General features: G+C 54.4%; 1 protein-coding gene across 1 annotated transcript in view; it reads left to right on the plus strand.

The window, feature by feature from the left end:
- Positions 1-18,101: 18,101 nt before the first annotated feature.
- ZFHX3 (zinc finger homeobox 3) overlaps positions 18,102-27,584 on the plus strand; it is a 191,335-nt gene continuing 181,852 nt past the window's right edge. Inside the window, exon 1 of the mRNA XM_077309607.1 lies at positions 18,102-18,232. The gene's annotated coding sequence lies outside the window, so the exon portion shown is untranslated. The remainder of the gene's footprint in view (positions 18,233-27,584) is intronic.

A 27,584-nucleotide genomic window follows, 5' to 3' on the forward strand; every position in this document is an offset into this window, starting at 1 on the left:
TTGAAAAATGCCCTCGTTTCTGCCTGGCGCTGCCGGGGGAATTCATCCCGGGAGAAGAGGAGCGGTGCCGGGCCACACCTTCAAGGTCATGCTGGAAAGGGCAGCAGGCGGGAAACAGCCTTCCTGCGGCTGGGCACCCACGAGCACGCCCCACGGGCAGTGGGATGGATGGGGGGGGCAGGGCCCCTGCGAATGGCCCCCGGCGCTCCGCCTCCCCTCCTGCCCCCAGGCTCCACGCGGCCGGGCACAAGGCGAAGAAGTCTGCTGCTCGGGCACCCGCAGACGAGGAATGTCCTCCCGCGCCCTCCCCTCCGCCTCCCGCGGCCTCCACCGGCCCACAAGTGCTCAGGCCAGCACCGGGGGGCGGGCGGGCGGGGGGTGCTGCAGGCGGCCCCCCCCCTCCCGCTCTGCTCGGGGCAGCTGCCGGATCGGGCCCCGGAGCGGGCGAAGCGGGGCGGCTCTGCGCTGGACCCCCTGCCAGGCTGCAGCTCGGCCGGGGCTCGGGACGGGGGACGGGGGAGGGCCCAGGTTTGTCCCCCGGCAGCCCAAGTCGCCCCGACGCCCCTTTCGCATTGACGGCCCTCCCTCCCTGTCTGTCTGTCCGTCTGTCACGGCCAGCTGTGCGCGACCAGCCGCCCTCGCGGGAGTAAAGGCCGCCGCTGCCGCCGCCGCCCGGGCCGCTTCGGCCTGTCGGGGCTGGCTTGTGGCCTGCCTGGCTCACGCTTTTCACGGGCGCAGAAACGGGCCGCGGGTATCCCCCGCCCCTCCGCTGCCCTCTTGGCACTTGCGCCGCTGCTCTTCAACCCGGAGACCCTGAGAGGCACTTTTAACGGTTCGACGCTGCCCGTCGGGGCTGCCGCTAATTTCTTAATTGTTGTTTTAAGAAACCGGCCCAGGCAGCACCAAGGAAGGCTTTTAGAGAGAGAGATCACAACTTAAACTGCTACTCTCTATTTTCAGATAATGCTGATTAGATTAGAGATAATTATCCCTCTTAATTTCACTAAAGAAGAAAATGTACTATCATTACTCTGATAAATGAAATTATAGAGAGTTTCTCTGCAGACATTCCTTTAGAGAGAAACAAAACACATTTGCACCAGAAATGGAGAACTCCCTTTTTGTGTAGCATTTCCTTAATTAAAATATCCACTCTCTTAATTACCAGGCTGATTTTTTTGCTAGAAAATAATTCCCATGAATTACAGACAATACAAGTGTTCATTTTGGAATTCTTATTACTAAAATATCTTAATGGGCTGCAACATATTCTTCTGATTTAAAAACTGTTTCCTTATATATAAAACCAGGCCACTTGAAACTAATTACAGTTCTTCCTTCTCTCCCCAAATACTTTCAAAGCACAGGTGAGCCTTTTGAAGGCCAGAATGGGAAAGGAATGGGTCTGAAAAGAGCTTTTGCTGTCAGAAGGACCCCAGGATTTCGTTGAGAACTCAGAGCGATTACTGAAATTAGAGATGTCATCTTCTGCATTATTTTAATGGAAAGCTTACTTTTGGGTACAACAAGCCCTTTCTGACATGATATAAATGTTTCAAGATAAAATGGCAAGGAAGGGATCTGAAAAACATTTTAGCCTTAATTATTCATAAATAGCTACGTCCAGTCCATTTGCACAGAATGTCAGTTGACCAAGAAACACGCTTATTTTGCATGAGAAAAAGAATATTTGTGCTGTAAGAGGATGCTAAATCAATGTATATTTAACTTAAAATGAAATTTGCAAATCAGAAACCGTCATTTATCACAGAAGTGCATTAGGCCCTGGGTGGCCCTGCCTGGAGCAGAGGGCCAGCGGTTAACTCCCCCCCCCCCCAGGAGGAAGCAGGGGCTGCCCCACCTCCTGCCCTGAGTTTGACTGTGTCTGGGGGAGGGTCCTTTTTCATCCAAGGCCTGGCTGGGGCACCTCAGGCTCTTTCATGCCCAACCATTTTACAGATTCTACCCGAGGCTCCAGAAACTTGGCTACTAGATTCCAAGCAGCATTTCATTTCTCAGGATTTCCTTATGATCTCTGCCAATTACAAGAGTAATTGTGTATTTGGTTGCCTAAGCAGGCGGGGTTTGAAAACAATTTATTGTGTAATAAAATAATTTGCAGGATGCCGGGAGGTACCCGGGGGGGGGGGGATTCCCAGCCTCTCCTGATGACCTTGGAGTTTGGTGGGGGAGCTGGAACAGCAATGCAAGCTGGGGCTGGCCGGCTGGCCCCTTCCAAATATTAAACACTTCTGTCCAAGAAAACACCCATTTCAGCATTTATGCGGATGGAAGCAGCAAGATCTGGTTCAGAGAAGTTCAGATCATAATAGGATTAACCCCCCCCCCACCCCCAGCTTATAATTTTTCAAATGCTCATGTGTCCCCCACATTTGGTTTCCCTCTCCGGGTTCCTGAGTCCAGTGGTGGGTAGCTGCCAGGGTGAAGTGTGTGTGTGTGTGTTGGGGGGGGGGCTCCCTGCCTCCCTCCCTCCCTCCTGTGGGTGAGGGGCAGTCATGGCCCATCATAGTGGGCCATGAGATTCCTAGTGGCTCTGAGGGTCGGGCGCTGCTCGGGCCCCTCCCCCAGAGATCCTCAGGCACCATGTGATCTGCTGGGCAATTCGTTGGAAGGATCCTACCAAAGTGAAGCCAGATGGCCTCATCCAGCAGGCTTGTCTGCAGGAGCCGCTCCTGAGCTGCCAAAGGATTTCCCCATTTCCCTTAGGCGTCTTCCCACCATTTTAAATGGAAAACAGTTCATTGCCTCAAATAGAATGGAATAAGAAAAACAACAAGGTACATGCCCAGTGGCGGCATTCCCTCAGTGGGTTTGCCCCGGGCAGAGTGAGTGCTTGTTGCTGCCCTGGCTGGTGCCAGCTGCCTTGGGGATCTGCTCCGAAAAACGGCACAGGGAAGCTTCCTGGACCTGCCGACAGGCTGGGGAAAGGGAAAGGGCAGGCTGAGGATTAATGGTTGCTAGCAGGCTAGGCCTTAGTGCTCAGTGGGTGGGAGTGGCCAGCTCTCATCCTCTTCACCTCCTTCCTCCTCGCATTTCGATTCTAGAGGATTTTCCCCTCCCCCAAGCATCAGCAGCCGAGATCCCCGTCCACCAGATGTAGGGCCTTTGGAAATGTGAGTGCTATCTTGGCCACACAGGCTGCAGAGGTGTGAAGCGCGTGTCCTGTCAGCACCCCCGCCACTTGCCCCTGGCTTCTCCCCAGCAGGACTTGGAGCCAGGCCCAAGGTGCAGGAGGGAGCAGTGGGGGGGGGGGGCAAAAGACTTGTCCCCGATGCTCAGGCAGAGCAATCAGGCAGCCAGAATGGACCGGGGGGGGGGGGGGAGGACCCCCGCCGTGGGGGAAGCCGGCGCTGCTGCCAAGTGTGTCATTCTGCCTGGGAGGTTCTGCTGAGAAGCAGCGGCAAGAGTGCTGAGCCCCTTCACCATCCCCAGTGGCCATGAGACATAAGGGTGGGCCTAGTGATGTCCTCCTAGCTGCTGTTTCCACGTTCACGTTCGACATTCACCTGCCCCTGAGTGGTTATCCAGCTGCTTCCTAATTGGGCTCCAGTAGGCAATGGGCTTCAATTCCTGCCCCGGGACTGGGAGGCTCTCCTGCCGCTCATCTGCTGGGCACCCTGGAGGCAGGGCCCTTCCGCTGGCCGCCCCATGGTCGTGGAGCAAGCCCCTTGTTGATCTTCAGGAGACAGTTGAAGTTAGTTTTACTTAGATTTTATTTAATGGAAGTCCTGAGCAGTTTTAAAATTGTGACAGTTTATGTGTTTTTATAAATGTTATTTTATTGTTTTTTGATATTAATTTTTATACTAGATAAACTGCTGTAAGTTTTTCAAGGGAAAAAGGTGGCTATTAAGTATTTTAACTAAATAGTAGAATTACTAATAAAATTAAATGGAGATCTTAAAAGCAGTAATGAAAGAATGAAAATTTGGGAGGGAATTAGATTAGGTTTAGAGATTATGTTTTATTCCACTAGTGTTAACCACCAGGGTTATCTTGTTTTTCTTCATATGCTGCAACACTTTTGTCATCAAACCTTGAATAAAATTATGAGAAACTGTGAAGAATTTACAAACTAGATGAATGGGTAAAAGAAAAAATGTGGCAGGGAAAGCATGTTCCATTTCCCCTTAAGGACGTTTAACGAATTTTTCCTTGTGAAAACTAGCAAGTTTTAAGGGTCACTCAAAATATCTCCTATGATTTTTTTTCTTTAGATGAAAGTTAAATACTCTGTAAGACCAGGCTTCGTTTGTGTAAAATGTATAGCATGAAACATTTTATGTAAATTGATTTGCAGCATCAGAAAATGATAATTCCAAATTTTGTGTGTGTGTACATATACGCACATACATACACATACATATATTTTCAAGATTATGTTCTTTGTTCAAGAGTGACTCATTTTGACAACAATATGCTATTATGTATTCAATTATGTTAATTGTTTTCAGTAATATAAGTTTTAACCTTAAATCCAAATATACAGGCTGCAGAAGCTTTTGTGATGTTGTACAGACATTTGTGTCTAGATAATATACTTTCCTTTGTTTATTACAGAATTTGTTTTCTACTTTTGGCTTGTATTTCCCTGCCTTTCTAGCAGCTGACACACGTCTATTGAGATGGCTTTGGGGTAAGCCATTTGCGGCTTTCTCTTAGGAAATGAGGGATATTCAGAATTTTGCTTGTAGAATGCCAAAGAATATAATTTAAAATGCCATACTTGATAGGAAAGTGGATACTGCATATAATTCAATCTCCCCCAAATTTCCCCCCTTTCCCTAAAAAACAAACCCAAAAAAATCTCCCCCCCCCCTCCCAGCTTAAAAAATTTCCAGTAATGTTGCATTCTAACAAGACCTATAGTCCTTAAAAAACTGGAGGGTGAAAGGAAGGCTCTGGCTGCTGGATGTTTGGACTGGCTCCCAAAGCAAAGGAAATGTCTTGAGGCCTGGCTCCAGTCCTTTCAGGGAGAGGGGATGCATTTCAAGACTTCCTTCCTTCCTCCCTCCCTCCCTCGGCCCTGACTCCTTCCTTCCTTCCTTCCTTCCTTCCTTCCTTCCTTCCTTCCTTCCTTCCTTCCTTCCTTCCTTCCTTCCTCCCTCCCTCCCTGCCTGAGTAATGACACCCTTCCTGCCCAGTTCAAGCTGGGCTGCAGGGTTTCTTTCATCTGGGACTGATGGGGCTCAGCTTATGAGGAATCCCACTTCCATGCCTGCAGAAGTCCCCATTGCTACTGTGCAGCCCAGGTGCTTTTTGGCCAGGACTTTGTGGATCAGTGTCTGCGTCCAAGGCAGGTGCATTTCCCCCTCTTCACAAGGGTTCCCCCACCAAGGTCCCAAGCAGGGCCAGAGGGACTGGCCATGGGGAGACTGTCAAATGCAGTCTTGTTCTGCTGGGAGCTGGTTTGGGTCCTCACATCCCACTGAAGGGCTGAAAAGACCCCAGCTGCCCTCTCAGTCTGCAGGCAAGTCCCATAGTATGTGGGCCACGTGAACTGCAGCAGCTGGAGTCGGCCTCTATAGAGGAAACGGCTGCTGGCATGGCAGATTCATTTATTTATCATATGGCAGAGTAATACTCAGGGAGCGTCTGTAATACTATAAAATGCATAACCAGATCAATACAGCAGATATGCAGAAAGATTAGGCAATTTCCCTAAATAATAATATGTGAATTTTTAGTCTACTCAATTAAACTTGGGGAGAGTTCAAAGAGTTGTGTCATATGATCACAGAGTTAGGTGACCCTCCATGTGCAGAGAGACTGTATCTGTGTAAAGCAGGAGGTGTCTTGCTGTTGCTGGAATCAGCTAGACCCGCTGAACCCAGATCTGTGGCCAGATTGCTAGTGCTGCAGTTTGAACACAGCCCCCTCCTTGCGATGCCAGAGGAGGCCGAAGGGACATTACCTCTCTGCAAGGAAGCACTGCTGAGACGGAGGCTGCGACAGTAACAGCAGGTGGCTTTGGTGGCAGCCAACTGTGCAAAGCCCCCACCCACCCACCCACCCACCCATCTGGGCCAGAGTCATCAGTGGAAAGACATTCCTTGACAATCCTGGCGGGAGTGGGGGAGGGGTGGTTCTCTCCCGCAGGACTGCAAGAGAGGAAAAGTCAAACACAACAAGCCCTTTTAATTCCTGAGATGACAGCCAGCTTTTCATAATAGGGGCCCCTGGAAATGAGAACAGATAACATTTGCCTTGTAAAACAGCAGCCCTTCCGAAGGCGGGCCGGCTCGTGCAGCTTTGCGGTGGGTTCCAGCCAGCCACGGTGCAGATGGTGCGTTGTCAGCTAACGAGGACCAGATGCTGCTCATAGGCCAGGCGTGCATGGGCTGCGGCTGCTGCAGCGGCAAAGGCAGGAGAGTGCCCGGCTGCAGTTCAGTTCTCGGGCCGCTTTGAAGCCTCACCCTGCCACTTAATTTTTTTTTGGGGGGGGGGGAATTGGTAATACAAATGTACAGGACTTTACTGTTCCTCTGCAAACCTGATTGAAGGGAAACTTGAATTCAGCCCCATGAATGGCCAGCCTGGATAACAGCCTTTGAGCTGAAGAGGGACTGCAGGCCATGCGCTTGGCTGCAGCTGCCACTGCAGAGCAGGTTGAACTGCAACTGCCACTTTGCTAGAGTGTGCGCATCGAGGGTTGCAGGTGCTCTCTGGACAGTCATGGAAGCCCGCCAGCCTGCTCCTCAAGGCACCGCGTGTCCTGAACAATGAAAGGGGACATTTTCCTCTGCTGAAGCCACCCCCACCCAGCCCAAACTGTGAATTTTGCCTACTGCCCTGTCTTCTTAGTTATTCCCCCCCCCAAGACTCAAATGGAGCACCCTTCAGTGTGGTGTAGGGGCAGGGGTTTCTACCTCCCTCTCCGACTGTAGCCCAAAAGCCACCTGTGCCCCTTGGGGAAATGGGGGAAGGGTCTGCTGTCACATGGTGTTTGGGTCAAGGATGAAAGGCCCAGCTTCAGAAAGCAATTGAGACCTAACAAATTCAGTGCATAATGTATCTTACTAAGGCTTAGGAGATTGCAGTTCCTTCAGAACTTCCACCCCCCCCCCCATGGGCCTGCCCTAAATTTTCTGAAACCTCCCAAGCATGAGCCAGCAACCTAAGGCTGGGCCATTGGCTGCCCTCCCCTTGCAGGCATTGCTGCCGCCTCCTGGCCTCTTTGGACTGATGGTGCAACTTGAGGGGGGAGGGACCTCATGCAAGGGGGGGGGGGTGAGAAGCTTTGTTTTTGTGGGTGGCAACTGAGCCCAAAGGACAGACTTTATTTTGGCAGGGAACTAGTCAATCTTCGTCATCTTGTTGTGATGCTGTTTACTAATGTATTACTACTAATTTACTCTCTCCTTATAGCTGTACTCTTATGATTCCTGTTCCATGGCCTGAGGAAGTGTGCATGCACATGAAAGCTCACACCTTGAATAAAACTTTGTTGGTCTTAAACATGCCTGGCTGGAGTCACATTTTGTCCTATCCCCCCCCCCCCAAACACACACCTGTCGGCAGGGCAAGAAATTGATGGTTTCCAGAGTGCCCATTTAAACTGGAGGTAGCAACACTGGGCCAGCCAAGCATCTGTGAAAGAAAGGAAGACACACCCTGCCCCATTGTAGGGGTCAACTCGAAGCACAAGCTAGGAAGCCCTCAACGTCTTTCTCCAGGCTGCCGGTGGCAGGAAAGTGGAAGAAAATGGCAGGTGCTGCCTGGAAGGGCAAGGGTCCCAGCAGCCCCCCCCCCATAGGACATGCCGTCGTCCCCCCAGCAACCCAGTGGCAGAGAAGAAAGGGTTCTCTCTGGCGGGGAGAGCGCACCCACAGCCCTCCCTCACCAGGTGGCCAAGAGCCTCTTTGCCCCAGAAGGTGTTCTGGTCGGGAGCAGAAATGGTCGGAGCAGGAGGTGGGGGAGGGGCTTGAGTGCACTTAAGTGTTACTTATCAGAGGAGAATTGGAGGCAATATCATTAAACCCGATTTGTTAGCGTAGAGCAGAGGAAGGAGAGATTGGCCTCCGTGCTTCCTTGTTCTTAACCAGGCAAGGCAAAGAAATGGCCACAAACCCTTTAGAAGCATTCAAGGACCTCGCTGACTTTCATCAGATGTTCCCTGCACAACAAAGGGAGGGAGGGAGGGAGGGAGGGAGGGAGAGGGAGGGAGACCCTGTTCTCTCTTTTCATTTTTGCTTCCCTTTAATCTTATTTGACGATGTCTCCACAGGCTGGGACAGGCATTCTGGGATGGCAATTTCATTGCGCCGTGCGTGTGTGTCTCTCACAAGATAGCAGAGTGAAATGAGTCTTGGCAGGAGGAGAACCAAACATATCGACAAAGAAGGGGGGATTATTTACTTAACTCCCTCTTGCTTGCTTGCCTTCTGCCCCCTTCTCTCTCCCCCCCTCCCCTCCGTGGGTGCTGGTGCAGGGAGAGGAAGTCTGCTGGGTCAAGGTCAGTGCGAAGCGCCTCCTGCTCTGGCTTTTCTTCCTTCCAGGGTTTCGTCCACGGGGGCAGCCGGCCACGACACTGAATCACGGCTGCCAGCCCTCCCGCCGTTCTGTGCTGTAACTTGCAAGCCGAAGGCTGGAGCCTCTTTCCTGAGCCGTGGAGGTCTTGGTGAAGAGACCCGCGGCTGACGGCACCTTCCCCGTGCCTTCCAGCTGGAGAGACACTGCAAGCCACGAGGGAGGCTGCTGCCTCTCTGTCTGGCCGGCCCTGTCCTGCCAGGGGCCTCCTTGTAGGGAGTGGCAGGAGCCTGGAGGCCTCTTGGGGCGCCCAGCAAAGTCTTTTGTTCCTGCTCTGGGCAGACCGTGGGTTGGTGGTGGAAAGGGGCCAGAGGCAAGGCCAAACGGGTGTCATTTGTTTCTTTCTCCTGCGCCAGGACAGCAGTCTGCAGGGTACATATTTGTGTCGCTCAAGACCACCAGCATTTTCTAGACAAGAACTCTGCCAAGGGTGAAAGGCTCCCAGGTGGGTTCCACCCACAGAAGATTTTTCTCAGCCAGGGATGAAGACAACCCATGCAAGGTGAGCCTTCCTTCTCAATGAGCAGAGGGAGAGTCAGGAGGCACTTTCCCCGTCCCTGACAGCGGCCAAGATGCCCAGCAGCTATCTTGGCAGGACCTGCAACTCTTGGCTGCTAAAGAGTGTCTGTGTGTGTGCCAAGAAACGATGCCAACCACTGGTGGAAGAGACACTGCCTTTCCGGAGGGGAGGGGCACCCTTCATAGCTCTGTGCCACTTTCCCCACGGAGGTCTTAGAGAACATATTGGCACCCAATTGGGGCAAAGCCACGTGCCACCTGCCAATTGCTTAGCTCTGCCAGCAGGCCTGGAAGTCCCCCCTTGGAGACCCCAACAGTTCAATATCACACACTCAACCAGTGCAGAAATTATTCCAGGCTATTATCCTCTCCGATTAGGAAGTCATTTCCCAAGAAAGTGGTTTGGCCATTTTCCTTTGCTGTCAAAACGGCATCAGAGCACAAAGCAAGTGAGGCAAGAAAGACATGAGGAGCAAAAGCCCAATGAACAAGTCCTCCTAAGCCTGCCCGGCATTTCCGGCCCCCGGTCAAGTGGCCTTCATGGGTGGCTGAAGAAAGGCACTGCTGCCTGAATGGCTCCAGGTGGGACACGAATGCCGTAGGAATTCAGATGCAGATTACATGCTTAACGCCAGTGGAGATGGTCAGTTTGTCTTTTCTCTAAAAGGAGAAAAACAATAACATTCTTGCTCATGAATGAGCTGTTCTTCTCATATTTCAATTTGCACAATGTCATTTGGGTTGGAAATACCTAAAGGATGCCAGATTCAAAGAGAGCAACTGAAATTTCAGGTCCTGGTTGTGGGGGTGAAGAGTTCTGTGGTGTGCTGCCGTGTACCTATTTCAGCATCTGAGAGCCTGGCGCAGCAGCAGGGTGGCTGCGGATGCCCCACAAGATCCCCAACAGGGCAGAGCTGGTCCCCAGAATATAGAGGTGATGTGGCAACTGCTGTCAGAGCTGATTTTGATTTTTCCCTGCCGGCTGTCTGCAAAAGATGTGAGCATTGCACATTTGTGAGAGGAAGCCAGAGTGGACTTCAGCTGTGGGGAGGGTGTGGTATCCTTTGTGTGTGTGTGTGTGTGGGGGGGGCTTTGTTTCCCTGAGGATAAGAGGCTCACAAGGAGTCCTGCAACCAGCAGGCTTTTCCTTTGCAGCATCAAACAGGCTGTGGGTGAAATCCATCAGCTTGCAGAGAATGGTTTGCTTGCAAAAAAGAGCCAACGTTTCCCTGGAAAGCCCCCTCTCCTAACAGTGGTACCCCAGGGGTTCCTAACCCTGGAACTGCTGTAGCCCCAATCTGATGCTGGAAATACTCCCTAAGGCATCCTAGGCTTATCTCCTGCCCTGGGTGGAGGAGCTTTGCCACAGTCTTTTATATGGGGGGGGGGCAGGGCTGAGCACTCCCCAGCTTTTGAGAAAGAGAACCGGGATGAGACTCTTCAGGTTGAAAGCTGAAAGCAGCTTCCACCAAAAGAGTAAAGGAACAAAACCAAACCGCTTGTGGTTTGAAACGTCAGAAGACAAAACAGAGCAAGCGGCAGGTTAAAAACAGAAGGCTACAAGTCAGGCCCTGGAAGCAGGGCCAGCATCAGAGGCCAAGCTCCACTTCTTTAGAATGCAAATAATCCAGGAATTGGTTGGGCGCTGCCGTGGCTGAGGTCCGAAGGGGGGGGGGGGCTCTTTAAACGGTCATCCAGGGCAGTTGGGAGGAAAGGAGGCGCTGATGGATTTTTATTTAATTTTTTTGGTCAAAAAGGTGACTCGCAAACAAATGGCTTCTGAGCACCCCAGACAAAGCAGTCGTTCCAGCGACCAGGCTGAGCTTTTTGATTGCCGGGGAATTGCCGTTTCCCTGTTACAGCTGAGCTGCCGCTGTGCGCGCCTCGCGCCAAGCAAGGCGCCCCTGGAAGGAACCGGCTCCCGCACCACAGAATGGGGGGGGGGCTGTCCCTCGCGCTGCGGGCGTGGGGGGGGGCAATGCTTTTCTAGTATCATACTGTTGACTTACATTTTATAGGGAAAATGTTTTAATAATCTGAACTATTCTGATCATTTCTCATGCTGTTTAATCCTGCATGGCAGACAACAACCAAAAACCTGCTACTGTTGTGGTTATTCATTAATAAGAGCAGCTTATTTTTCCAAAGAATTTTGGCAAATCCTCTGGCCATTTGTTTCTGCTAATTTCTTAAATATTCGTTGTAAACCGTTACATTAATTGTCTTCTGGGAAACTATTGAGGAAATTGTCCATCGTTGGTTGTGCAGATTGTTCAAAATTCCATGTCATTTCCTGTTTTAAGGCAGGATATTCCCAGTTAATCCTCCAGAGGGAAGGGAGACAGTGTTGAAATTAAGATGAAAGCTTCTTAATACCAGCAAATATTCTCTGAAAAACTCAGCATCCTCTTTTGCTTGTGGAAAAATTGAAAACACAAATCCTAGTGCGTGCTACAGAAGGTTTAAGAGGAATTTGTGCACATACCAAGATATCCACACATGTACCTGAAGACCTGGAAAGACTCATGTTTTAATGACATCTTCTCCTTTTAGAATGTTTGTAATTGTAATAGTATTTGTACTTTACGAATTTTTAGAACCCACCTGAAACTGCCATCTTCCCCCCCCCAGCTGCTGGCTTTTGCACTGTCCCCCTCAACATATAATCAGAGAAACTTTGGCTCCAAAAGAGAAGCCGTAAAGGCAGCAGAATCCCAAATGCCTGCCTTGGAGCAGGAAGAATTGGGGGAAAGAGAATCAGAAAATGGGGGTGTCAGCGAAGTGCCAAGGGGCAAACAGAGCCGGAGCAGTGGCCTGCCAGTGCTGGCCAGCCTTCCCCTGCAGCCATGGTCAAGGCCACAGCCCGAGCTGTCCTTGGAAGTTTATTGTCCACTCTATCAAAGGGCCTAATGGTCAGAAGAGCAGCCGTGATGCGTCCCCTGCGACCTGACATTAAGCCAGCGGACTTGTTTAAGTGTTAGGGGGGGAGGGGTGTCTCCAAACGCTCTCGGGATGCCGCTGGTCCTTTCCTTCAATGAGCTCTCCTTTGGCTCTCGGCTCAATGGGTCCAGCCCCAGAGCACTCCTCGCTGCCGCTGTGGCCAGCAGACAGAAGGGCTGATCAATGCCCTTTGACAACCAACTAAACAATCGCCTCCCCCCCCTTCTTCTGTCCCAGCAGCTTAGAGAATGATAAAGATGAATGGCGGGGTTTCAACCCCCGGACAGGCAGGCAGGCAGGCAGGCAGGCAGGCAGGCGGAGACCCGAGGAAGGAGGCAAGCTGGTTCATCCGAAGGGCTCCTCGTGCAAGGGAGGTTTAGGAGGAAATGTCGGCTGAGATTAATCCAGATTAAACTTTCAGCAGCACTCAGTCCACTCTGCCTTTCAGCCTCTGTCTCGGCCAGTGGTCTGCACTGGAGTAGCCGTGTTTGTGTGTGTGTGTGTGTCTGACAGAGAGAGAGAAAGAGAACCACAACAAAGATGCTGTCTAAAGCCAGGAGCCATTGAAATAATAAGCACATTGTTAAAAAAAATAAAAGACCCTTGCTGTCTGTTAGGTTGCAGCTTCCATATTTTGTAACCACTGTGCCTAATTGTTTATGTTGTTCCGTTTTTGCTTTGTGGATAAATCATTGCTCTCAGTGCAAAAGCATCTCTGCCCTTCCTCAGCCATGAGAGGTGGACGCCTGCATCTGGCCACACACGGCTGCTTGCCGGTCATTCCTGCCCTTCGCTGTAACCATGGCTTCGTTTTCCATAGAAGGAAGACGTGTTTTCATATAAATATAGTAATTGTCTCTTGGTCACTGGTGCAACAAATCAAGATTGGGGGGGGGGATAGGCAATTTGACGACTGAATATTTTTCTCTATCCTGTATGTTTAGACATGCTGCAGGTAAATTTGGTGTAAAATTCACATCAAAATGTAATCCTCATTTGGCAAATGCTATTTTTGGCAAATGCTAAATTCTGAAATACAATTTATTGTAATACAGAATTTAGAAAACTTATTAGAAAACTTATTATAATACAGAATTTGGAAAACTTATCCATAGAAAATCTGAAAAATGTTGATGGCTGTCAGCTCTGTTTTTCCCCCTTAATAATGTTGTCTCTGTCCCCTGATAACGATTACTGAAAGAAGCAGCAGTTGAAAAGGAACCAAATAATTTAAATTTTATATAAATAACAATTTTGCTAAATATGATGCCATTCTTTTGAATTGATCTGAGAACACATTGCTTCTGTGCATTTAGATACAAATGGTTTCAAAATGTTAATATTTATTTTGTTTCCAGCTTCCAATATACTGTTTATTTTTTTTGTGATTTCTTCAAGAAGAAAAATTCAAATCTATTTTAAAATTCAAATCTATTTTAAAATATTACTATTTTGATAATGTAGTTTTTAAAAGATATTTAGAAAGTGTTACAATGGGGACTTATTCTGAGCTCAGCGGTGAAATACAGCTGGGTGGACAACGGACCACTTATTTGTTGGAAGTGCTCATTTAGTTTCTGGGTGTGTGTGTGTGGGGGGGGGGAGTGCTGCTCAAGCGTCTGAAGCTGAGCTCAGTAAATCTCAAAGCCCAGCTGTGGCACTCCAAGAGGGCATGAAAGGGCTCCCGGGCGGGCGGAGAGGTCTGCTGACCGCTGACCGGCCTCATTGGCCTCTGGCATCAGCAGAGGAGCAAGCAAGCTTTGAGCCCACAGGCCAGTGCTGAGAGAGGGTTGTCTTGGCAAAGCCTGTGTGGATTGGGATCCTTGAAGCCTGAAATGGGTCCACCTCTGAACAGACATTTCTAGGCTCTCTCGATCATGAAGCTGCCTTTCTGTTCATCGTTGCCCTATCACCCGATAGAACTGCGATTGTATTGACTCATTGTGCAGTAATCCACCTGGAGTCCAGGTGAGCAAGGAGGACTATAAATATAGTGTAAATAAATATCATGGCACTTGAATCATCAGCCCTGCCTGTTGTCCCTTTCTGTCGCAGCCCACCTTTGCTGTCTCTTTGTGGAGCAGGCAGCTTGGACACAGGCAGCTGGCCATCCACCCAGGGAGTCCCTGGAATGGTCTGCCCTGTCCAGAAGGGCCAAGGGACCCAAATGCCAAATTTTTCAGCCTGCCCTGAAGGAGGCTGTTCTTTGTGTCAGGAGAACAAAGCACACTGTTGGGTGGAACTGCAGCACAGAGTCAAGAAAATGTCCTGTGATATTCCCAAGCCATTTCTTAAATTGCTTGAAACCAACCTCCACAGTCTTGACAAAAGAAAAATCAAAGATGTATTCCAAATCATTTTTGGAGAAAACGGTTGCATGCAGAAATCCCCTTGCACCTAGCTAAAGCCATTTCCTCTTGCTTTTTCAAGAAGGGGGTGCTTTGGATTTCATGGGGGAGCTACAGAGGGATGGTGGTTTTGGGCTGAAGCTGGAACTGGGAAGGAGGGGTGGACAAACTGGGTCTCCCCGGAGTCATTTCCCCCCTCTCTGCTAGGATTAGTGCCTCAGCCATCAAAAAGAAGATCTCCGGTGCCCTTTTTTAATGTCTTGCAAGAAAAGGAGAGGTGATGAAGGCATGCAGCCTGCCAAACAGATGCCTTTTGAGCACTGCAGAGAAAATACCGTTTTTAGCATTACAATATGCTTGCATTTTGCTTTTATGATTTGAATATGAAAAGCCCCAATTTCACTCTCTTTGGCCAAGGCTTTGGCCTTTGTTGAGCTGCATTTTAAAAAGTGGTTATATTTTCTGCTTCTTGCATTAACAATAGAAATGGTGTGGGAGGTGGGGGGGAGGGAAGGACTGAATTGATGGGGGGAATACAATGGGATGACCATGACTTTGAACAAATAAATAAAACATGCGGTTCTTGCGCTGCTCCCCCCACCTGCCACCCCCCATCCAACTGTGATTAAATTTGCTGTGGTCATTTCCCAAATGTCTGCCTGATGAAAAAAGCCCTCCTCCCCCCCCCCCCACGCCGTGCGGAGCCGCGCTTGGGAGGGAGGAAAGGCCTTTCCCGTGGCTCCCAATCTGCAGTCCTGCCAATCACACCCCCCCCCAGCCATGCATGCCTCTTTCATTAGAAGAAATGCTTCACATTTGATTGCATCACCCCCCCCCCCCCCGCCCCACAACTTCAGCTCACGGCCCTTAATAAACCGGCCCTCCCTCTTGCCCCTCGCACTGCGCGGCTCTAATGGGGCTTCCTGAATCCCGCACCCCCCCCCCCGCAAAGCGCCCGGCGTGCTGCAGAAAAGGCCCCGTTTTAATAAGCCCGGGGAGGAAGGCGAGAGAGAGGCGCGGAGGGGAGGGTGGGCCCTCGCAGCGCAGGGCCGGGCCGGGCCGGGCCGGGCCGGGCCGGGCAGGCAGGACGGGGCTTAATATGGCAAGAGGTAATAACCACAATGTTAATATCCGGAATTTCCAATGGGCCACGAGTACATTTTGTTTTTCCTTTTAGCACGATTTATAATTAAAGATTGTAATCTGGCCTCACGTGGAGTTAATAAGGCCTCTGATTGATTAGGATTCCGAAAAGTGCCATTTCCCAGGGAGGCTTTGTGTTTCGGGGGGCGAAGCTCTTGGGAAAAGTGGGCCGACGAGATGGGCAGGCGGCCTTTGTCCCCGCCGGGGCCGGGAGCTCGGAGCGCCTCGCCTCGCCTCGGCCGGCTCTCCGGAGCGCGTCCCCCCCCCCGCAAGCAAGCAGGTGCTTCGGGGCGCTCGCGGAAGGGCTCCCCAGGACCGGGGCTGCGGGGCTGCGGGGCTGCGGGGCTGGCTTCGGCCTCCCCGCCCTCCCTCCCTCCCTCCCTCCCTCCCTTCCTTCCCCGGGCCACGCCGCAGCCAGAGCCGAGCAAGGGCCGGGGCCGTCTCAACGCAAGCGCCTTGCAGGGGGAGGGCGGGGGGCTGCCCCTCCTGCGCGCCCTTTGTGTCTGCCGTGCGCTGGAGGGCGGCGGGCCTCTCTCCCGGGGCGCGCGGCTCGTGCCACAACCGGGACCGGTTTCCTCCGCCGCCCTTTGCCTCGCTGGCTGCGGCTGGACACGCCGCCCCTTGCGACCACTCCGTCATTGGGTGCGCGAAATCACGTCGGGATCCGAAGAGAAGCGGGCCCGCGCGCGGAGCCGGGGGGGGGGGTGTCAGCCCTTTCCAGAACTGGGGACTGCTTGCCGCTCCAGCAGATCTGGGGACTATTTTGGCCGACCCTCCTCAGTGCAACGTTGCGAGTTTTGCTTCAAAGGGACGGCAATAATTTCCCGCCCCTCCATCCCTGGCCTCACGCACGGAGCATCCCGGAGCTGGTTGGCGGGGGTCTTATTATGGGAATAATGAAGGACGGTATCCTTCGAGGAAGCCGAGGCAGGGGGGAGAAGCGCGCGCGCACACACACACGCAAATGTAATTTCCCCCGATTAATAACGCGCCCCCCGCCCCACCCGGTGGACAGACAATACCCCGCACCGCCACCGTTGCTGAATCGACATGAATGTCAGGCAAATTTCTCTCCCCTCGCCCAGCAGGTCCCAGGCCACGACCGTGAGCCCAAGCCGTGCCCCATCCGGGGCTTTACGGCAGGGAAAGGTGCGCCCCCGCCCGCCCGCGAGCCTCGCGCTGGCGCCGGCCGAACGCTGCCCGCCGAGGCCCTCTGGGCTCCTGCCCCGGCAGCCTGGCCAGGAGACCCTTGAATTACCTGGGAGGCAGCGGCGGGGGCCAGAGTCCGTCCCTTGCTCGCTCGCTCGCTCTCTCTCTCGCTCTCCTTGGCTCGCTCTCTCCAGCAGGAGCAGAAGGCTCAGCGGAGTGCGAGTGGGGGCGGGTGGGGGTCACTTGCATTTATTCACAACCCGCCCGAGCACATCACAGCTTGATGGAGGAGTCGGAAGACACGCGCGCGAGTGGGGGCCGGAGAATGCGAGCCAGCCCGAGCGGGCCCGGAGGTGAGAGGCCGGAGTTCAAGTCCACGCTGCAGATGGGCTCGGAGGGCTGCGCGGGGCCGGCCAGGCCTCCCCTGACGGCCTCCTCCCGCCCGCCCGGCTTTGGGGGGTCCCCGGCCCGAGCCCTCCCGCCCGCCCGCCCGCCCGGCTTTGGGGGGTCCCCTCCCGAGCGGCCAAGCAGGGCAGGCGCGCTTTCACGCGGCAGGGCGCGCCAGGGAAGGCAGCGATTCCGGGCGCAGCACGTGGCAAACCGGGAAACGCGCGCCGTATTCGGCAGGCGGCCAAGGCCCCGCACCCGGCCGAGGCCGTTTGGAGGGAAATCTTGGCATGAAGCCGTCGCGCCTCCCGGAGACACGGGGGCGTGTGCGCGCATTCCCACGGCTGCCTCTGGAGACTACAGCGGGCCTCGCGGGTAGCCGCATGGCTCCGGGCCGTTTAGAGCAGAGGACGCCTGCCTTCCCGGGGGGCGGGGGGACAGGGCGGGCCGGGGCAGCTCTTTTGCCGGCCTCGCCCTCCTTCCGGGTCAAAAGGGGCCGCCGGCCTCCCTGCAGGGACAGGTGGGGGGTTTCGACAGGCCTTTCGACTGCTGGGCCCCGCGTAAGGGCGACGTCTTTGCAGCCGTCGAGTGATGCTGATTAATTAACTGTCGTGCTGGCCCCCTTCGGACCCGCAGACGTCTGAGTCCCACCAGTTCCAGACAAGGGCCTGGGCAGGTATGGGAAGGAGGCGGCTTGGCCTGGTCTGGCCCGGCCCTCGGCTCCTCTCCCCACCCCGCGCCACCTTCCCGCCCGCCTCCCCTTGGAGCAGCGGCATCGCCCCCGCCGCGCAGCCGACGGTCCCGCGCTGGACCGATCCGCCATAGCGGGCCTCCCCCCCCCTCCCTCCTTCCCTCCTTGGGAAGCGATCAGGGAAGCCGGGCGCGCGGCAAGCGCTCTGCCTAATGAAGGGAGCCGTGATGTCACCACATTAAGCTAAAATAACCGCCGAACCTGAGAACGAGAGAGCGGGGCTGCGGGGGGGGGGGGAGCCGGAGCCGAGCTGGCACATTGCAACTCATGTGCATGTGGATCACACCGCCAGGCAGGCAGGCAGGCAAGCAGGCGGGCGGGAGCCCTCGCTGGGCTCCGAGCGTCTTCTGCACGGCCACGAGCGAGGGAGGCGCGGGAGCCGGGAGCCGCCACGGGAGGCCGAGCGCTCCGCCTGGTGCGTAGCCAGGGCGGGGGCCGAGGCCGTGTGAGTCCTTTTTTCCTTTCTTCGCCTTTATGTGGTTCGCCAAACTGAGGGGATTGGAGTGATATTGACATGCCTTTGAGTTAACCCTTCAGTGGGCTTCCGTCCCGGAGACAAGCCGGCTTCCCCACAGCCCCACGCGCGCCTCCATCGAGACGCTATCCTCCGGAAATGCCTCGAAAGGCGCCGCAGCCCCCTGTGCCCTGCCCGCTTAAGGCATCGCCAGGGCGAGGGCGAGGGCGAGGGCGAGGGCGAGGGGGGAAGGCTTCCAGCCCTTGCGATGCTACTTTGAGGACACGCGTGGTTCAAAATGGGGTGGCCTCTGCCTGCTGCTGCTGCTGCTGCAACTTCATCCTGAATGCGAGGCCCCTGAGCGCCTGTGTCATGCCAGCCCCAGGATGTCTGTGTCTGGTTCAGAGACAGGTGGGACATGCCCCAAAGCCAGGAGTCCTGCTCTGTGCCCTTGTGCCCAGGTGCCCACGTGCTTGTTTGGTGCGAGCCAGTGCCATGGGTTGCCTGGGCATCATCCGGCAGAAGGGCGAGACCTGGGCCGGCGCTGAGGCAAGCAGCTCCTAGGGCAGGGCTGGCGCTATCAAAGGCTGGTCTGAAGCCCCTTTCAAAGGCTGGTCTGAAGCGGAACGAGGCGATGGCAGGCACTTCTGGGGCCTGCGGAGGGCCTGCTGACCCACCCCACAGCTCTCTTTGTGTCGGGGTTAAGAGCTGTGGCCTGCAATCTGGAGAGCGGGATTCAGTACCCCACTCCTCCTCCTCCTCCTCCACGTGTAGCCAGTTGGGGCAGTCCCAGTTTTCTCAGAGCTCACTCATCCCCTCCTCCCTCACAGGGCTTGGAGAGAGTCCTTTGGACAGTGAAAAGTGGGGTATAAAACCCAGCTCTGCTTCTTCGCCTTCTGCTTTGGGGCTCAAAGGGAGACGGACTCCGTTGCCCGGGGGAGTCAGGCAGAGCCCTCAGTGGGGCCGTCCTCCTGGGATCTCTGGGGAGCCAGGCAGGCAACCCCAAGCCATGTCGCTTGGCACACGGCAGGCCTGCAGTGCCACGCATTTACTAAGGCAGCCGTCTGCCCTGGGGCCATTCCTGTTTAACAGCTTCATGCCCATCAAGCCACGGGTGGCAAAGGCTGTGGGGTGTCAAAACGAGCGTTTCCCACAGTGGAAGGCCTGATCGAGGGCTGGGTTTGATGTGAAACGTGTGTCTCCTGTGTGGCCAGGGCGTGCTGCCTGCCGCCTGGGCCGGGGCCTTCCCTAGACATGCACCTTGGCCTGGGTGTGGGCCTGATCCAAGCCCTGCTCTAGCCATTCCTCCCGGAGGCCTGGGCTGGCTCCAGCACCCATTCATGCGGCTCGATGCAGGCCGGCCACGGGAAGCCCCAGAAGCGTGGCCCAGCATCAGCGGAGGGCAGGGATGCCGGCAATGCCGCTGCCTCCTTTTATTGTCCGCGTTATCCGAGGAAACCGGAGAAAGCTCCTGCTTTTGATATCTTGACCCACGGTGTTGCTTGCACACTGCTTTGTGGTTTTGAAATTCAAAGGACGGGGGAGGGGGAGAGCGTTTGCCTTAGGTGATAAACAGCAGTCTAAGGCCAGAGGCTGTGGAGAGGTTGGGGAGGGAGGGAGGAGGAGGAGGAGGAGGAGGAGAGTAAATGCTCTGGGGCTTTCTTTTTATGCTGTAAAATCAGCATTCTTGAAAGAAAAAAGGAGGAAGAGAGCACAGCCATTTTGAACACACCCAAGCAGGCCTACATTGCCTGCCTGCAGTGGTCCCTGGCTGGGCAGGCGCATCAGAACAGACCCTGCTTGGCTCGCCCCGGAGCAGGACAGCCTTGGAGTGGCCAGACCCAGCACAAGGCTTCCTTGGTCACACGGAGAATGGCTGTCCCCAGCCGGGCCCCCCTTCCTGCTAGCCATGCTTTCATGTTGCACCCATCGAGTGACAAATGTGCATGTGCAAGCCAACCCTATGACTTGTGTTCAAGGGACGCTTCGGGCAGGCAGCTCTGGGCTGGGAAACACTTTGGGGATTTTGAGGAGGCCGGGGTTTGGAGCGGGGAGGGTACTCAGGGTATCATGGCTTGGCTCTCCTCCCTCCCAAGCAGTCATTTTCTGGGGATGAGTTTTATTTCTGACGGCCGGCAGGCAGTGGAGCCCTCAGACTGCTGTGTAGGCATACCCTTTCGTGGTGGAGACGGCCATGGAGTGGCAAGATGACCCCGTCTGGATGTTTTTGAGGAAAGCCCACATCGCCGTTCTGTTGGTGGCCGAGAACAGACCCTGCCTGCCGGCCAGCCAGACCACCCTACGGCCCCCATGTGCCCAGGGCCTGGCCGCGGAGTCCTCAGTCATGCCGTTGGGGATTCATTTTGCTCCTCCCGAGCACATGAAGCGCTCTGCTGTGTGCCTGGACTAGGACAAGAGCTGGCAGAGCCCAGGGGAGGGGAAGGCAGGCTTTACGTGTCCTACCTGGGGGGTGGGGGTGGGGGGAGGGAGCCAGGAAGTCAAGCCCCCGCTTCAGGTGCAGCTAAGGGGTGTGTGTGTGCGTCTAACCTTCTCTGTGGATGGATGGATGGATGGACAGACGGAGGGACAGATGGATGGCTGTGGCGCCCCTTCCCTCCTGGGCCTGTCCCTCATCTATCATGAGACCCTCCTAGCCTTGGGTAATGACCTTGAAAGAATATATCAGTCAACGGTGGCGGGAGTGAAGAATTAAATTGTTTCTCGAAATGCTTATGGTCATTGCTGGCAGTTTATACGACCCACCTTCCCTCAGCGGTCTGTCCATCTGTCAGTCCTTACTGGGCCACTGGGGGGCAATCATCTCCAGTGGGGGGGGGAGCAGGGCTACATGCTGGAGGGGCCTGGCTGGGTGGAGGCGTGCAGGAACTTGGCCACAGGGGAGTCTGAGATGGCTGAAGGAAGGGATAGGAGCTCTGTGGGGAAATGGCTGGAATCAGGAGGGACCAAGGCACAAAACGGGGCAGGCGGGCTGGAGAAACAAGGAACAAGCCAGGTGGGTTCAGGGGCACTGGTGCCAGATTTGGGGCAGCCTGCAAAGTGGGGCTCCCTCAGACCAATGGGATGGCCAGCTGAGGGGTGTGTGGAGCAGGGCGCCTGGCTGCCTGGCTTCCTGAGGCCCTCTTGCAGGCTGGGAGACCGGGAGAACCAGTGGGATTCCCGGGAAACGGATCTCTTCCTGGGACTTGGGATAGCCTCTGTCCAGGGGATTGATTACAAACGATTGGCTGTTGTCCAGAAGAGACAAGGAGGCCCACTTATTCCCCATGGATTTCAGTTATTTACGCAGCGTTTTGCTGGATAGTGGCCTTTTCCTTTCCTTATGCAATTTGCCAGAGGTGTGCAGCGTGAGTGAGGATGCCGTGGCCCTGTTGTGTTTGTAGACCTGCTGAGGACCGAGCTTGAGGTCCGACAGGTGGGGGTTTCAATTCAGTTTTGCCTCTTACAGCCTCCTCCTCAGATTGCAATAAAGAGCTGACCTCCTTGAGCCTGTGGCTTCAGCTGGATTACCGAGCCTGGCCTTGACCCACAAGATATGGAGACGCACCCGCAATTCGGGTGATATTTCTAGGAAGGCTGTAAATGAAGAGTTGGCCGGTTTATCCATGGAGGCTCCGAGCACTTTGTTCCCTTTTAAAAAGCAACATCAGTCCAGGTTTTGTGCTGTTCTGTGGTTGGATTTCTTTTTTAATTACTGGAACGTGGTAACAGGAGAACTTTGCCTTGCTTGCACAGAAGTGCTTGAGTCTTTGGCCACACCCATAAGGCTGTCCTGTTGCTGACTGACACTTTGAACTGACCAGAATGCCTCGCCTCATGAGAACAGCATGCAGTTGATTGCGTGGGGGCAAGCTCTGCAGTGATGCCTGGAGGAGTCCCCAGCACTGATGGGTCAGGAGCCTGGAGATATGGGGGCTGATGCCTAGAAGCAGAAGTTTGGGGAAGATGACATGTCCTGACTAATGCTCGCCTAGACAGCCTCCCCTCCCCTCACTGGGAAATTCCTAGAGCGGCCCTGGTTGGAGGCCATTTGTGCTCCTGCTCCCCCGTTCTTCAGGGCAGGAGACTGGGAGGGGCACTGGAAACCCCCACGCTGGGTGGGTCTTGGAGGTCTCGGCTGCCCACGACCGCCTACTCTGGGTGGTGAATTCCTGGAGGTTGGTGGGTATGCGCTGGGAAGGAGGGCGCTGGGATGAAGCTCAGCAGGGTTTGATACACGGTCTGCCCTCCAGCTCTGCCATTTCCTCCTGGAGGGCAGCTCCAGGCACCAGCTCCAGGGTGGGAGAACTTGAGGGAGGGGTCTGTGGTGGGTGAGGTTTGGGGTGGGGTTTGGGGTGGGGGGAGGCTCCAATGAGTATAATGCCAGAGTAGCTGATCTCTATCCCCTGGAGATTGGTTGTCATTCCAGGAGCTCTCCAGCCAACACCTAGAGGTTGGCAACTGTATAGCTGTGGCGGCAGCAGTCCCCTGGGAGGTCCGTGTGGGGCAGCCTCTTCTGGCTCAGCAGGTGCCCGTGTGGGGCAGCCTCTTCTGGCTCAGCCCATGACACTGTAGCACCTCCTCCAGGCCAGTGTGCCCGTGAGAGGGGTCCTTTGAGACAGAATGGGGGCAGCTGAGCTGAGGAGGAGCCTGACATTTGTCCCTGGACGTCTTCCCCAGAGGGCGAGGCTGCCTGGCATGGCGTGGCATGGGCGACCTACCATCCCACAGCTTTGCGGGTTTCCTGTGAGGTAGAATCCGCGGCACTCCTGCGAGGAAACTGCTTTGAGAATGCCCCTGGCCTTGCAGCCAGCCAAAGGTCAAAGTTCACTATTGCTAATATACTTTTGGAAAATCGGTGGGGACGAGAAAGGCGCCCAGTCAATGCTGCCGCTGTAGCCCCCCCCCCCGCTGTGTTTGGCGGTGATCGCAGCCCTGTGCAGAGAAATCACCCTACTTTAAAGTCCTTTATCTTGACAATATCAGGTGACTTCTTGAGCTGTGCTCTGCGTTTGCGTGACAGAGCAGCCCCTAGCTATGCATGGATATTTAGATTTAGCATTCCGCCCCCCCCCCCCGCCCGCCCGCCCGCCCTGTATGTGGAGACGGAAAGGGTAGACTTGATTAATATTTTCCGCTGTCCGGTAACCATGGCAATTGGGTCAGCAGATATAATACTTAATTTAATCTTCCCACTGCCTCGGTGTGCATCACTCGGGTCCCAAATAATAGGCGGCCAGTGTCTGGCTCAGCTCAGCCGCCCAGCCTGCTTCCCGCGCCTCTCGCCTCTGATCGAGCCCCCCCTCCCCCCCAGCGGCCTCCTCGCAGGCTCCAGGAGGAGCTGTCTTCAGTAGGTCTCATTTTAAAAAAGAATCCTGTCCCCTTCCCTGCCCCCAGCCCAGCTGAGCCCCCCAACACCCCAACACCCCCACCTCCGCAGCAGTCTCCCCAGCACGAGGGGGGGGCTGGGGAAGGAGCAGCGATGCCAGAGAGAGAGGGGGGGGCTCCTCCTGGCCTGGCCCATGGCTGGCTGGCTGGCTGGCGAGTCCTTCCCCATGGCTCTGCCTTCTTTTGTCTGGTCCTTTTGTTTCCTTTGTTTAAGCAGAGAACAAAGTCCTTGAGGGGCAGGCAGGGCAGCCCCTTAAAGTTTTATATCACCTTTATTTTAGAACATCAGTACTCTTTTAAATCAGCACAACGCGAATCAAATTAATGACACCCATTTATAAGAAAAACTGCTAATAAATAATTGTGCAAGCAAATTACATCACAGGGACCCAGTGTGGGCTAGGGGGTCAGGAATGGCGGCCTCTAATCGGGTTCGATTCCCCACTCCTCCCCCACCTGTAGCCTGCTGGGGAACCTGGGTCCAGCCCGGCTTCTCTCTCGGCCATGTCTGTTGCGGGGAGAGAAAGGGCCGGGGAGGCAAGCTGCTTGGAGACTCCTTGGGAAGAGAGAACTAAGCGAGGCATACAAACCTCCTCTTCACCCTCGTCTTCTAATCAGGCCATCAGAAATCAAATATGTGCCTGAAGCAGACACAGTGGACTGTCTGCATTTCCAAGGCAGCTGATGTTCGGTGGTAACCGGAGAGGCCTTTTCAATCCAACCAAGAGGGGAGGTCTCTGGATGTGGAGTTTATCTGTCGGGTTGGGAAATGGGCTGCAAACCTGCCCTTGCCCCGCTTGACCCTCTCTGGGGCCGTTGTAGCAGCAGCTGAGGTGGACCAAGCCAGGTCCATTGGGGCAGCAGCGTGGATGGACCCAGGTGGCCCAGGCCAAAAAGGCTCCCCTGTGACTCATTGCCTCACTGCCTTCTGGCCATCCGGACCCCCTGAGAACTGGGGAGGGAGGGAGGGACGCGGGAGAAGCAGGTGTGTAGCAGGAGGGAGTGGCGGTGGGAACTGCAGCAGAGGGGTGACAGGTCTGCAGGGACTGGACTGTGGTGGAGTACTGTGCCCATAATGTGGCATCGTGACTGGGAATGCATCGAGCACCATCCATCAGCAACATCTGGGGACCTGCAGATGCCACACAAATCTCTTGCTCCATTCATGGGAAGCTGGTGCTGAGGCATCCTCAGAGTCCAGGGCCCAGTGATCCCTTTGGGATTCTTGTGGTGGCTGGGATCAGGCATCCATGTCTCCAGCCATCTTGGTGCTGGCCCGCCAGCTGCAGGCCATGCGGCGGATGAGGTGTGGGGATGTATGGAGCTTGCACACCACAGAGCTTTCTTCAAATTTCAGATAAGAGTCTCCAGATTCTGGTCCTGCCTCAGTGTCCAGCCCATAGTTCTCCTCTGAGTATCCTCCCACTCTGGTCTGGAGGTGGGCCAGCCTCCACAGCAGGAGCACAGCTGGCCTGGGGGTCTTCCCTGGCCCCTGGAGAGGCAGTGAGACAAAGCAGTGATGCTGTCTTGCACAGGGATTCCTTCCAGGCCCCTTCTCCTCCGCCCCCGCCCCGCCCCCTGGCTGTGTTTCTGCTCTTGCTCTTCCCACAGCCCCAGCCCCATCACCCCGAGACCCCTTGGGAGCTCCCTCCCTCCCTCCCTGGCTTTATGCAAACCAGCCAGCCAGCCAGCCAGCCAGCCAGCCGCTCTCAGCTCCAGGTATTGACCAGACCACAAATCGCCACTGTGGGACCAGCAGGCATCGACTCCTTGGTTTCCGATTCAATACAATCACTTGGTCAGACGCAAAGTTTAAGTACAATTGCCGGCCAGCCGGCCCCCTAGGAGACGCGACTCCTCTGCGTGGGAATAAAGATGGGGGGGTGGGGAGGGGAGTTAAGACCCTGCCTCCCCTTGGGAATTGTAATGTGGAGATGCAGGCTGAAGAGGGATGGCCCTCCCGAGAGCTGTCTGGCCAATCAATTCCTTTCCAGTGGTTTGTACAGCGCTGGAGCCGGGGGGGGGGGGGCTCTGGGCTGCCATTTGCCCCTGGCATCCCCTCCCTCTGGCGCCCTTCCAATCCCCTCACCCCCCCCCCCATGCATGCACGTGGACCACATCCACTGTGCTGTCCCCTTCCGGTCAGAGGCCTCCTTGAGCTTTGCCAGACAGCCCTTCCCCTGTCCCCTCATGGCCTCCCCTTGGAGTGTTGCCCCAGCCCCCCTGCATGACCACTCTGGCTGACAGCTGCCCCTTGGCAGAGCAGGGGGTGGGGCCTGAGGACAGAGTAGCCGCTGACCGTTCAGCACCCCCTGCCTGCTCCGGGGAGGTCTAGAAGAGCCTTTCTTGTCACCAACCAGGGACCGAGGACTCGGCTTTCCTGCTACTTGAGCAAGCCCACTTAATAAAGGCCGTGATTTGGGAGTTCAGCCGCAGAGAAGCACCCCCTCTTCTTCTGTCTAACTTCTGAGCCCTGCTCAGAGCAGCTGAGATGAACATCTGAGGGCAGAAGGGGACCTTTGAAGTGGGTGTTTTTATTGCTGTGCCACATCTGACTATTGGGAAGGCTTTCCTACACATTGCCAGTAGCCGTGGGGGAGGTCTAGACGGGCAACTATGCCATGGGCACCCAGAGGGCCTGGCTCTGTTGGACCAGCAACCCAGCCCTGCAAGGGCTGCCACACCGTTTCCTGAATTTATATTATCCATGCCTAAAAGAGCATCTTATAAAAGAAAAAAAAACTCTACAGAGGGATAGCACACTGGTTTCTTGTTATTAAACAGCAAGATAGGGTTTTTTTTAAAACCTGAATTAGACCCATTTCCTGATTTATGATGGGGAATTAGCAATTCTGAGAGACAGAGAGAGGGGCAACAAGCAGGATCTTCCAGCTTTGTGTACAGGGAGAGTATCTGGCTAGAAATCAAAGACGGGCAGTTTTTAGACAATAATAAAAAAAATTTTAAATCAAAAAATTCCTAACATACAAACACATAAATTTAAACTAAAGCGTACACACAGAGGAAACAAAAGAGGTGATTGTTTGTGATAGGGAATTAAGATTTGAGTCAGAGAAAGTTATAATTGCCCTCCAGGATGGAGAGGGTCTGTCAGGTGCCCTTTCCCATCCCCTCTCTGAGCCTCCTGCTCACCCCCTTTTTTTTCTGTTCTCCCCTTCTCAGGCCAGGCTCCGCTTAGAGGTGTTAAAAAACATAGTCGTCCTGATCACTGCCTTCCTTTCCCCCCTTTTCTTTCCTCTCTCCGGGTGGAGGGATCCGGTGCTCCGCTCTGAAATATTAAAAGCAGGGGTAGACTGCCCAGCCTGCTGGCTCCAGCAGTTTCACACCTGGCTGGCTTCAAACACTTCCTCTCTGGAAAGGGTCTTTTCTGGCTCTCCTGTTGAGGGGGGGGGGGAAGGATGGGTCTACTCATGTGCCTTTAAAACCTGGGTCCGATCTAAGAGCAGTGTCGCAGTCAATTTTCCTGTATTACCTGTTGCCTTAGCTGAGTGATTGGCTGTGCGTCCTGTCTTCAATAAACCAGCTTTCTGGTGAAATGCTGGGCTTCAGTAGTCACTAGGCTTGGATATCGAGGAGGGCCCCGCAATCTGCTGGGGTTTGTGACAGGGTCCGGAAGAAGCATCAGTCTATTCTCCAAGATGGGTTTCATGTATGGAAAGCCAAACGCCAGAAGAGGGATGGCTAGTCTCTGGCACCTTTTTATAGCCAGATCTGTAGGCGAGGTTTGAGCATGGCAGCCCTATAACAATGTCTGGAGGGGATTAATGCGGCAGTATCAAAGAAGTGGAGACTTTGCCAATGGGTGACCCAGGCCTTGACAAGGAAACCTTAACCGGTTTATAGGAGACCTCTGGCATTGATGTAATGAGCAGGGGGTGTTTTAGGTGTTGGTGTAATGCATCTGACAGGCAGGTTTTTAGCAGCGAATCTAAAGCTA

Source organism: Paroedura picta, chromosome 14, assembly GCF_049243985.1.
Source record: "Paroedura picta isolate Pp20150507F chromosome 14, Ppicta_v3.0, whole genome shotgun sequence".
NCBI classification, from domain to species: domain Eukaryota; kingdom Metazoa; phylum Chordata; class Lepidosauria; order Squamata; family Gekkonidae; genus Paroedura; species Paroedura picta.